General features: G+C 36.1%; 1 protein-coding gene across 1 annotated transcript in view; it reads left to right on the top strand.

Moving 5' to 3' along the window:
* CDC42SE2 (CDC42 small effector 2) overlaps positions 1-13,130 on the top strand; it is a 130,465-nt gene that overhangs the window by 3,808 nt on the left and 113,527 nt on the right. The window contains exon 2 of the mRNA XM_027869235.1: positions 7,185-7,410. The gene's annotated coding sequence lies outside the window, so the exon portion shown is untranslated. The remainder of the gene's footprint in view (positions 1-7,184; positions 7,411-13,130) is intronic.

Raw genomic sequence — 13,130 nt, 5'->3', positions numbered from 1 at the left:
TTTTTATTTTTTTTTTTTTTTTTTTTTTTTTTTGGTCCTGACCTGTGATTTCATATGTATAGGGAACACTGGTGGGGGAACTTTTTTTCACTCTTGCAGATAGGTAGTTACTCTGTAATTGAAATCTTGGAGAGTTGCTTGGGGAACTGAGTGTTTAAGTGACTTACCCAGTTGAATGTGTCAGAGGCAGTATGTGAACCCAGGCCTTCCTGATTCTAAAGCTAGGTCCTCCTCATCCCACTACCTCTCACTTTAATATTTCCTTGTGTCGATTTAAAAATATTTCTTTACATTTTGTGATGAGGGAGAGGGATAACTGTAGTATTCTTAATTTTCCTTTGAGAAAGAAGTGAGACGCTATTTAATACAATATGTTTATTCAAGAGCTTCTTGTATTTGGTCTTGTTTTTTATTTTGCAAAAACAGTAGCATTTTCTATTTACAAAAATTCCTCCAAGGGAAACTGGATTCCTTTGCTCTATTTGCCCAATATGGAATACCTTTTCAAGAAGTAATCATTCTAACTTTTCATGTGTCTGCTACAAATTTTGAATAGTACTGAAAATGTAAGGGTCGTTAGAAATAATTTGCTACCTATATCCAGACTTTGTTGCCAATGTTATAAGTACCTACCGTAAGAGTGGTTTAAAATAAACATGGAAGAGATTTTTGCCATTGCACTGATTAATCCTTGACGAAAGACTATATTATCTTTTTTATTGTGCTATATTATCTAAATTCTCCGTATATTAGCTGGTATTTTTTTAGGAACCTGATGATGTCCTATCAATGCTATACCTCTGTCCTTTCAATCATCTTCTTTAGAAGGTCAAATTAATATGCCATTACTGTTCATAAAATGTCCTAAAAGTCAGTAGTATTTTTTTACAGTTGAGATTTTTATGTGGATGTACTTTTTTTTTTTTAAGGCAGTTGGGGTTAAGTGACTTGCTCAGGGTCACACAGCTAGTAAGTGTCAAGTGTTTGGTCTGAGGCTGGATTTGAACTCAAGTCCTCCTGACTTGAGGGCTGGTGCTCTGTCCATTGCACCATCTAGCTGCCCTTGGATATACTCTTTATACCTAATTTTTAACACAACTTGCAAATGACAGGATTCTTTACTGATGTTCATCCATACCCATACTTTCGTCAAAGAATGCCGTATTTCCACACAAAAACCCTTGAGTCTGAGTTTGCCATAGCTTTGTGACTCTGGGCAAACCATTAATGCCTGAGTTTCCTCATCTGTATGAAGAAGTTACATTTCAGGAAGGTCACTTCCTGTTTTAAATTCTCTGATCTTCTATTTTTTGATTGGCCATAGGATTGATAGGATTGTAGGGTCATAGATCTGAAACTGGAAGGGACCTTAGTGGTTTTTTAGCCAAACTTCCTTGTCTTGTAGAGGAGGAAATCGAGGCCAGTAAGGATGAAGTGACTTGCAAGTTAGTTAACTGGAGAGCTGGGATTCAAACTCAGGTCCCGCTCTTCCAAAGGTAACATTTTTCCCATAGCAGCAGATCTCCAGCCAGTTTGGACATATTTTATAGAGAACTCGGAAACTCAGGGCACCTGTAAGTATTTATTTCATAAAGTCTCCTTGGTGGCAAAGTGATGATGGTGATGATGATCATTGGCATGGTGAAAAGAGTGCAGAAGTAGAAACTGGTGGAGAAAGATCCCAGGGCCTTGTCTGCACCCTCTTCCTTCCTACCTCCTCCCTCTAACCAGTTCCAGTGAGGAGACATCCAGGATGTCATAGCCCAAATCCAGAGCCTCTGCATCAAAGAAATACTTTAAGCAGTCAGAAAGAAAGAGTTCGAATATCAAAGAACCACAGTTAAGACAACATAAAACTAAGCTACAAGTCTTTATAGGAAAGACAATCTTGTGAGATAGTATTCTAAAAGATAAAATATAAAGGTTTACAACCAAGAATAATTTATCCTGCAAAAAATTAATATAATCCTATGGGGAACTCCTGAAGTCATTATCTGAAGCTGGAAGGGACCATAAAGGCTGCTGTCTAATCACTTCATTTTGTAGTTGAAGAAACTGAAACCAAGAGAAATTAAGTGACTTGCTCAAGGGGCAAAACCAGGATTAGATCCCAGGTCCTTTAACTACAAAACCCTTGGCACTATGCTTTGTTATCACCTAAAGAAGTTATCCACATAAAAATTGATCTTTAATGGAATAGAGGACTTTGACAAATATTACTGCTCAAAAGATTGGAGTGAATAGAAACTTTGAAATTTGAGTATAGAAGTTGAAACTAGACAGCAAAATTCCTATGAGCCATTGGAAACAGCTAAATGGTAAGGGATTATAGTCTAATGGGGGTGGGGTGAGAGACAAGTATGCCTTTAGAATCCCATTTTCTCCAAAGGTCACAGATGGAATTAAGTAGCATACTAAAATAGTTAAGTTTTGTTTTATTGGCTTTAAGAGAGGGAAAAAAAAAGGAGGGGAAAAAGGATATACTAGAGGAGAGGTGAGAAAGAAAGGGGAGGAACTTACTATTTCACATGATTGAAGTATATACAAACATGGAAGAAAATGAACCATCCTTCCAGTCTTCCAGTTTTATATCCTCAGCATTATCCTGGGCTCTTTACTCTTCCTTATCCTACATAGCCACGAAGTCATAAATCTTGTGGGTTCTAATTTCAAAATAGCTCTCCTGTCTGACCCTTTCTCTTTTCTCACGCAGCCCCCACTTGAGTGTAGGCTTTAAATTACTGAAAAAAACCTTCTAATTGGTGTAACAACTTCATATTACTCTCTATTTTACACCCTCCTCACAAAGATAAGCACCTTAAGCACAGATCTGCCCATGCAGCTCCCCTACTCAGTCAACTCCAGTGACTCCCTATTACTTGTAGTATCAAATATAAACTCCTCTGTTTAGATTTTAAAGCTTTTCACAAATCTGGCTCCAGATCGTTCTCTACTTCCTGTCAATCCTCCCCCTGTCCACCCACATGATACAGCCCAAATGGCCTCCAATCAACTCCTTAGGCACAATCCTGCATCCCCTTCTCTGCGTCCTTTCACTTCTGTCCTTGCTTCCATCTCATGTTTCTTTCAAGATGCACCATATTTTACATGAAACCTTTTCTGATCCTTTGAGTTCTAGTATTCTCTCTCCCAAACTTTTTTCTAGGTAAATGCTTTATAATTATCTGCTTTATCATTATCATTATCATCATCATTATCATTATTATTATTATTCAATATATACTCACTAGAATTTTAGGGCCACATGAATGAGTATTTTTTTCATTCATTATATTTATACCCCCAGTTTCTAGCATAGTTCCTAGTACGTAGTAGGGACTTAATAAATTCTTGTTGATTGAGTGATTGAATCATAATTATGAATGTAAATGGGATGAACTTACCTATAAAATGGAGGAAGATAGAAAAATGGATTAGAAAACCGACTCTAACCATGTGTTGTTTATTTAAAACCCACATTCACACAGTTAAAAATGAGATGAAGGGAAATTTATTATGCTTCAGGCAAACTTTAAAAAGCAGGGGTAATTTTTATGATCTTAGGTAGGACAACAGTAAAAGTAGGTAGAGTTAAAGAGATAAGTAGAGAAACCATTATGCTTAAAGGCATCATAAGTAGTGAAATAGTATCACTAAAGATATTTATATGAAGGAGAATAGAATCTAAATATTTAAAGGAAAAATTATTTAAAATTATAGGGAGAAATAGCAAATTTCTAATAATTGGGGACATCAATGTATCCTTTTCAGATCTAGGCAAATCTAATGAAAAATAGATAAGAAAGAAGATAAGCTCCTGAACAGGATTTTTAAAAAGTTAGATATGATAGATCTTTGTCAGTTACCAAATGGGAATTAAAAAGATAAACATACTGCTCAGCTATGCATGGTACCTCTGAAAAATCCCTTTGTTGTGGGGTATAACCTCATTAACATATGCTGAAAAGCAGAAATATGAAAACATCCTTTACTGGCCATAATATAGTAAAATTATAATAAAGCAGATGTGGCATAGTGCATTGGGCCCTGGTCTGAGTTAAAATTCTGGCCCACTTTCTGGTTTGGTGGTCCTTGGTAAGTCATTTACATCTCTTTCAGCTTCAGTTTTCTCATCTACAAAATAAAGGGGTTGGACTCAATAGTCTTTTAGTTCCCTTCTAGCTCTAAATTTATAATAATCAGGAAGAAAGTAGTCAGACTTAGAGAATAAATTATTTAGTCTAAAATTTTTATTTTATTTTATTTTAAAATTATTTAAAATCAATAGAACAGATAAAATCACCAAAATAATAAATAATTTAATCAAAGAAAATAATAATGAAACAACGTATTAGTAATAGTAGTTAGCATTTTTGCAGTTCGTTAAGGTTTGGGAAGTACATTAATTATGTTAACTCCTCTGATTCCACAGTCATCCTGTGAGTTAACTGCTATTATAATCCCCGTTTTGCAAATAAGGAAACTGAGACAGAGAGGTTAAGTGACTTGTTCAGTATCATAAGGTAATGTGACAGATGCTTCTCTGAAGCAGTATTTGAACTCATTCTTTCTTACACCACATCCTGTGTTATAACCGTTGTGGCACTTAGCTGCCTTTTAAAGGCTGTTTTGAATTCAGCCAAAACAGTTCCCCAGGGAAAATTTTAGTAAACAAAAAAGCCCCAGGCAACTTTATTTAAAAAAAAAAAAAGGCAAGCAATATGATATCAGTTATACATGTGAAGACATGCAAAACATAATTTCTTACTCATGTTGCCAAAAAATAATAACAACACATGCATACACACAAAGCAAGAAGATAAAGAAAGTGAAAAAAGGATACCTCAATCTGCACTCAGTTCATCGTTCTCTCTCTCTGGAGGTGCATGGAGTTTTCCATCATCAGTCCTTTGGAATTGTCTTGGATCATTGTCTTAATCAGAGTAGCTCAGTCTTTCACTTGAAAGAAGGAGTGCTCACCGAAAGGCAAACTGTTGCTAAAGTTGCTGAGCCAGTGAACCATTAAAAACCATTAGGTTTTAGTAACATGTTTCCTACGGTGGATAAGGAAGACTAAAATGAAACACATTAATTTGCTTGAATTTAAATGAAAGAGCCATTGAAATAGCATTGGGTGTATAGGCAATGAGGCTGGTTTAAAATCCTGGCTCTCCCACTTACAAACCATGTGACCTTAGGCCTCAGTTTCTTCATTTGCAGAAGGAGAAGATTGGACTAGTTGGTCCCTAAGGACCTTCTACCTCAATTTGGGATCAAACCAAAATACCAATTTATATTTAAAAAACTGAACGCTCAATTGCATTGAAGTATTTTCAATCCAAATCTCTTGCTTTTTTGGGGTTAGCAGGAGTGAATCTCACCTGTATTTGTTTTATAAATTATCTATTTCTGGCCCAAGCTGATATGGAAGAATTCTCCCCTTCCTTCTCCTTCTATCTTATAAACTTTGAGGGTAGCATAGAACTACCTTTCCCAACCTGGTTTCATGGATCAAAAGTCACATTAGACTACCTCAGAGATGTAATACTCTCTCCCAGAATAATAACAGGTCCTACAAACTTGGCTATCATGGGGTAGAAATGTTATAAAATAAGTTTTTCTTTTATATGAAATTTAGGTACATAAGGTCAGAACTATTGGATATAAACTCAGTGTATCTACATCATTGGAATTGACATTATATAGGATTCTGGGAATTAAAAATTCTGAATTTTTTTTTCCTTTCTGGTAAGAGGATCGGGATTAAGTGACTTGCCCAGGGTCACACAACTAGTAAGTGTCTGAGGCTGGATTTGAACTCAGGTTATCCTGACTCCAAGGCCAGAGCTCTAACCACTGTGCCACCTAGCTGCTGCCCTAACTTCTTTCAAAACGTAGCTCAAGTGCTGCTTCCTTTAAAGGGTCTTTCTTGCCCTCACCAGTTGTTAATGCCATATCTGTCTCTTGTGCCACTGATTTGTATTGATTTTGTATTTATGATGCATTTATTGTGGTTGTGGTGTGTCCTTCGTTCTCAAAAAGGACCGTGACATCAGGGAGATGATGACATGACTTGCAACTGATTTTGATTTGAGGGAGGGAGGGCTGTGCAAGGTCACCAGCCTCACTTTCTCCTCCAGAGCCATTTGGGTCCAGTGGCCAGATATCGATCAGGAAGACTGGAGATGGCCCAGGATGCAGTGGGAGACCTTGGCCCTTTTAAGCTAAGGTCTTTTCAGGTTCTCTCTTTGAGAAGGCAAGGCCTATGCGGTGAATTGGCCTCTTTACGAAGCAAGTCAAGGGATAGCCCCTTTAATTAAAAAAAAAAAAATCAAACTGGGAGGGGAAGACCCCCAGGATTGCTAGCCAAAAGAAAAACAGTTACTATTTACATTTACTCCGATCCTGGAGGACCCAAAAAATAACAGTAAGTGGTGGTTGGGCAGGGACCAATCCATGTCCAATCCATGAGATCTATAGTGAATTGGGTTTAAGGCTTGATCATTGAAAAGAAATCTAGCCAGTAAACCCCAAGTTAACTAGGTAGCTTTTGGCCATCAAAATTTCACCAAATATGTTGTATCCTTTCAATAAAATTCTAAGTCCCTTGGACATTGGTTTAGTTTCACTTTTCTTTTTGTATTCTTAGCACCTAGTTCAGTGTTTGTCGCAACTGACACAACTGAACAACAAACAGCTATACAGTGTTGGGGACAGCTAGGTGGTGCAGTAGGTAAGAGTGCTGGGCCTTGAGTCAGGAAAGCTCCTCCACTTGAGTTCAAATTTGGCCTCAGACACTGTGTGACCCGGAGCAAATCACTTATCCCTGTTTGCCTCAGTTTCCTCATGTGTAAAATAAGCCCGAGGAGGAATTGCCATTCTAGTACCTTTGCCGAGAAAACCGCGAAAGGGGTCACAAAGATTCAGACAGAACTGAAAAATGATTAAACAACAGGCGCATGATAAAAAGCTTGATGATTAATTGAAAAATCAGAATAGAATCGAACATAGAATTGATTATAAGAGATAACAGTCTATTAATTGGTCTTCTCATCTCAAATCCCTTCCCTACTTCAGTACACCTCCTACAAGATGCCTTTTCCTAAAGCACAATTTGTCCTTGTCATATCCCACGGTGCAGTGCTCTTTCAACATACCATTTTGCCTTTTTTCTGTACCCATAGGGGAAAAACTATAAAACTATGTTCTGTTGCACAATGGGCCAGAAAGGAGAGAAACCTTAGTTGGAAGAAGCAAGGGGAGAAATCTCTAGAACCAATGGAAGAATAGAAAGAAGGTGTGAGGAGCCACCTGGGACTGACAAGTGTTGCCTGGGGGTTATATCAGCAAAAGTTCCTGATCAACACAAGTGGCAAAGATCCACCTCCCTTGACAGCTGGTGGGAACAAGGTGAGATGTGTTCCTGACTTTGCATTTGGTAATTCTGAAGGAGTTTCCGCATTGTAATTCAGGGTAATTGGGCTCTGTAGTACAGTAACATACTTAAGCTATGAGTAGTCTGGATCGTTTGGTTGGATACTTCAGCCACAGTTTTTGGATTGCAAGAGATATAACCACCATTTCTTTCTCTATGTGTTTTTAGAGAAAGTCCTTTCTGATTTAGAAATAATTGATTTAAAAGTGCACTTTAAAATTTAGAAACTGTTTATTGGCATGTTTTCTACTTTCAAATTTAGAAGCCCTTGAGCATATATAAAGATATTTAAATTTTTTTCTTGTTAAATGTTTTATTGATGTTTTCTCTTTCTTTTTTTTTTGCATCATTCTGACTTCCCAATGACAACTTCCACTCTACCCTGCAGTAGTACCATCTCTTATAACAGATAAGCATAGTCAAGCAAAACATCAGTGTCTGAAAATGCATGTCCCATCTATAGTGTACCACCTCACTGCCCAGAGGCACGTTTACCATTAGTCTTCTGAAGGCACTGCATTAATAAGACTTCTAAAGTCTATGAAGGTGTTTTAAAATGTTAGATGTTTGAACATTTTAACATGTTTAGAACATTTTGTTAAAGAAATTAAACTTTTTACATATAGAAGTTCTCTGGAGATTATCATTTCAGTTGTTGAGATATTGCTTTGAAATCCAAGATACCCAAGTTGTTTAGTATTGAAATAGAGACCAAGATAAGTGTCAATAAAAATCATTTTCTGAAATGGCCTCATTTTCTGATGGTTGATAGACATACTTTTAACTAAGGTAGTTGGCTTTTAAGTACACTAGAATATATTCAGTGAATGTGCTTTTTTTTTTATTCTTTACAGCTTCATTTCTTCCAAATAGTATAAATTTATTTTTCGTACTGTAGTAATAGGGACCTTTGAGTTCATTGGTATAGGAAGTTCCTGGTGAAGAACTTAATGTACCATTGTAAGTTGACATCTTCTTTGTAACTTACCATGTTAGAGAGCTGCTTAAAATATTGAGAGATTAAGTGAGTTGCCTAGGGTCTCATACACAATGTGTCTTGGCAAGACTTGAATCCAAGTCTTGACTCTGAGGCTATTATACCATTCTTGCCTTTGATTTCCTTCTGTATGTAGTTTTTTTTTCTTTTAATTTTTTTTTCCGGTGTATATATCTATTTCCTTTTTCTTTGTTCACTTTCAGGTATGACCTAGCAATGATACAACTGGGTCAGTACTGGTACTCTTTAGTAATTTTTTAATGTATCATTTGAAATTACTTTCCAGGATGGTTGCATACCTTCATAGGTCCATCAACAATAAATACATCAATGTGCTTGTTTTCCTACATCCCTGCCAGCAGTTATTATTTTCTTTGTTGTCATCTTTGCCACTCTGATGAGTGTAAGATGAAATCTCAGAATTGCTTTAATTTGTATTTCTCTAAGTAGTAGTAATTTGAAGCATTTTTTCATATGACTAGAGATACCCTGACAGTTATTCCCAAGACAATTGTGTTTATATCCTTAGACTATTTATCAGTGGAGGAAATGACTCCTATTCTTATAAATTTGAATAAGTTCCTCATGTAGTTTGGAAATGGACCATTATCAGAGAAACTTGCTGCAAATAATGTTATCAGTTATTTTTTTTTCCCTTTTAATCTTAGCTTTATTGGATTTGTTTCTGCAAAAACTTTCCAATTTTATGGATTCAGAATTATATACTTTATCTTCTGTGATCCTCACTGTAACTTCATTTAAACTTTCATCCAGTCCATAAATCTGATAAGTAATTTTTTCCCCTAACATCTCATCTTTGAGATTATCTTTGTATAAGGTGAAATTGAAGTCTTTTCTGCTTATCTAATATTATGGAACTTGATACTTTGTTTCCTTTGTGTTGTAACTGTCTGTCCCACTGATTGGATCTCTCATATTCATTCTTAAGCCCTCTTTACTTTTATTGACTTGTATGAGATTTTGATGATTGTTAGTTTACTGATAATGAGATGGGAAACAAAATTTCATTGAAACAAAAAAAATCAAAACTTTCTAATATTGAAATAGAGAAAGATCAGTGTCAAAAAAGAATCCTTTCCTGAAATGGCCTCACATTTAAGGTTATGATTGTTAGGTTTGTGTTCTCTTTGATTTGTTTCTTTTGTATTGATTTTTATGTCTTTTCTCTGTGAAGTCAGCATTTTTTCCTTATGATTACTGTTGTTTATACTACTGTATTACTAGTTCTTTCCAATGAACTTTCCTATTCCCCCACCATATTCTCATTTTATCTGTCCCATCTCATGTTCTTTGATTTTACTAACATTCTTAATTTTTAATTGAAAAAAATTTAATCCCTTCTTTTGATTCTTTGTTTACTCAGTTAATAAGTGGTTCAAAAAACCTTCCTTTCCTCCCCTGTCTTATAAGTAATAGTCCTTTTGTCACATGCTTTTCTGAGAAGTTTTCATTTGTGGTGTTCTCATTATTTCTCTTCCTTTGTATTTTATTCTCTGATTCATGACCTATACACTTTTGAAGTACCATCCTCACACTTAGAAATGTAAATTAATGAAAAGAAGCTGCATTCCTAGTAGAAACTCCGACTCTCAAGTCATTGGACCAAGGCCAACATCCTGCCCTTTTCACTAATGAGGCCAGGTTATCCTATCTCTGATTCTGTGTGCTCCCTATTATTCTAAGGCAGGGGTGAGGAACCTGTGGCCTTGAGAGGCCACATGTGGCATTCTACATCTTAAGGTGTGGCCTTTTGACCAAGTCCAAATTTTACAGAACAAATCGTTTTAATAAAGGGATTTATTCTGTGGGGTTTGGATTCATTCAAAAGGGGGGCTCACTTGAGGACGTAGAGGGTCACATGGGGCCTCAAGTCTGCAGGTTCCCCACCCGTGGTCTAGGGTGCTGGCTACTCTCTCCTTGAATGGGGTGTAGCTGTAGAAGATATGCCTTTCTCTGACAAGATGGTCTCCAAATGGCAAATTCTTACCAGATGAAATCCATTAAAAGGTCTTGGTGTCTTTCCATATACATGTATATCTCTTCCGTCACGGTAATGATCCCCTTCCATCCCAATTTCTCTGCGCCATTGCTTTTTCCTATTCTTCCACAGCTCCTTCTATTGTTGAGAAACTAAAGAAATTATCCCTTTATTATTCACATGTGGACTTGCTGTGAGTAGACATCTAGCTCACAACCTCATTCCCATGACTCTCTGCTGTCTTAATACTCCCACAAAAGATACCGATTAATTTATAGGGAATCACAGCATTTACTCTATGGAATATTATTGTAGGTCTTATAAGATCTTATAAAGGCCATTGAGTCCAAATCCCTCATTTTACAGATCAGAAAACTAAGACCCAGAGAGGTTAAGTGATTTGCCCAAGGTCACAAAGCTACATCTGAAGTAAGATTTGACCCATTATACAGTCTTTCTTTTTCCTCCCTTTCTCCTGATTCTTTTAATTAACTTTAAATCTTTAGTCCCTAAGGTCCTTTTTGTTCATTGATGAGCTTTCTTATTTCTTCTGACCATCTGTCAGGTCAATTCTCTCTCTCTTTTTTTAAACATGAGAGAATGACTAAGCAGTAACATAATGCTACTCTTTAGTCATTTCTTGCTAATTATACTTACTTATCTTCATTGTATTTCTGACATTTGGGAGTATTTTAAAGTTGAAAATCTCTTTTTTAAAAAAGAATTCCACAAGTGCCCCTCTTGTTGAAATTCCATCTTTTTCATATATGATTATTAGGCCCATTTTGCAGTGTATGTTATTTTGAGTTGTAGTTATAATATACTATTATTTATATATTTTATGTATTTATGTATATAAATATTTTTTATATATGTAGTATACTATTTTTTCCCTCTGATTTTTCTTGACTATACAGTAATACCTGGCTGCTTGCAAAAGTTACTTGTCATTGAAATTGTGAGACTTAATCACTATATGTTTTGGAATTTAAAAATATTCTTTTTTCAAGTGATAATAGAAATTTTGGGCATTTTTCTTGTATTAGTGTTTTCAATATGGTATTCAATTTTTTTATTTGTTAGATTTATCTTTGATGCTTAAGTTATCTCTGCACATGCTGTTTTCAAGGTCAGTTACTTTGGCTTGTGTAGAACTCATGTTATTTCAATGTTGTTGCTTTTTGTTTCTCATCAGCAAATCCTTCCACTTCTGTATTTTTGTGTTTCAAATGTTTCATTTTTTTCTCTCTCTGAGCCTCTAGTTCTTGAGAGAATGTTTATTGTGTCCTCTAAGCACTGTAGTCTGTTGCCATTTTTTATTTCTAGTTTTATTTTGAGTGTTTTTAGTTTTCTACCTAATTTCACTCTGAGTATTTCTTATAATAGTTCTGTTTCTCTTTTGAATCATTATACAGTTTCTCGCTGCTGTTCAGTGGTCCCTGGAGAGTCTGTAGAATTATCTTTTTTATCAGGAAATTTTGTTTCACTTTTCTTCAGTGTAACTGTTCATAGTGTCTTGGCCCCTTTTTTCAGTTTTCTACTCATTCTTCCTTTTGTCTTTATGATCCTCTCTGTTGGTTTATTGCTTGTTATTTAGGCTTCTGCCCTTTCTTTCAACCTTTTTCTTATAATTCCAGCCACTTGAATGACTCACAGATCTTTGAGACTGGGTAGCCTAGGAAAGCACTTAACAAACACTTTTTGCTTTGTTTCCTCATCTGTAAAATGGGGATAATAATTGCACCTACCTCCCAGGGTTGTTGTGAGGATCTAATGAGATAATAATTGTAAAGTGCTTAGCGCAGTGTCTGGCACATAGTAAGTTCTATTTAAATGTTAGTTGTTGTTATTATTATTATTCTCAGCTTCTTCTTTGGCATTTTGGAAGAGAGGATTGGCCGCATCTGGGTTTCTAGTCTGCTTTTCCTTGGGCAAGAAGCTCTGGCTCTTTAGGCATTGGGCTTTGTTCTGCCTGAATCTTCTGCTGTCTTTCCTTTCAAAGGTTTTTTTCTCTTTCCTTTGTATGACTGGATAGAATTAGTGTCTTGGTTTTTGTGGCATTTGGTATGGGGGCAGGAGGAATGTTTCATGCTGTCATTGCCATGGGAAAATGAGGAAAGGCCCCTTATTACTTCACATTGAAGCTTAAGCCTGGGATTTTCCTGTGCTTGCTGCACACAGCCTGAGAAATGGGTTGGGGAGCTGAGTTAGTGGGAATTAAATATTTAAATCCTTTAATGTTGTGTCACAGAGATTTTTTATCTTAAGCAGAGCTAGTGCTACAATGCTGAATTCTAATGATAAAGACCCTATGTCCCATAAAAAAGATTAGTTCCAAGATACTCTAGGCTATACCTGAAATGGTTATGTCTTCTTGTCCAGCTTGTGCTACCCACGTAAGTGTTAATATTAAAAGGGAGTACTGCCATGTATTATTACTGTGGTAAATTCACACAATTCAGGTGACTGGCAAGATGGTGGAGTAGTTTTGTTTTTGTTTTTAGCAAACTTTTCCATTGCCACAACCTTAGAGAAGGGATTATGGGTCTTGATACCATATTGAGTAACTAAAGCTGGAGCCAGCTTTAGAAGACAATAAATTTACAATTTTGGGAGACTGGAAGAGTGGCAGTGTCATTGACAGAAATAGGGAAGTTCAAAAAAAGTAAAGGTTGGGGGCAGCTAGGTGGCGCAGTGGA

Source organism: Vombatus ursinus, unplaced genomic scaffold (assembly GCF_900497805.2).
Source record: "Vombatus ursinus unplaced genomic scaffold, bare-nosed wombat genome assembly UNPS02014792.1, whole genome shotgun sequence".
Classification (NCBI taxonomy): domain Eukaryota; kingdom Metazoa; phylum Chordata; class Mammalia; order Diprotodontia; family Vombatidae; genus Vombatus; species Vombatus ursinus.
This window is presented reverse-complemented; position numbering and strand designations above follow the sequence as displayed.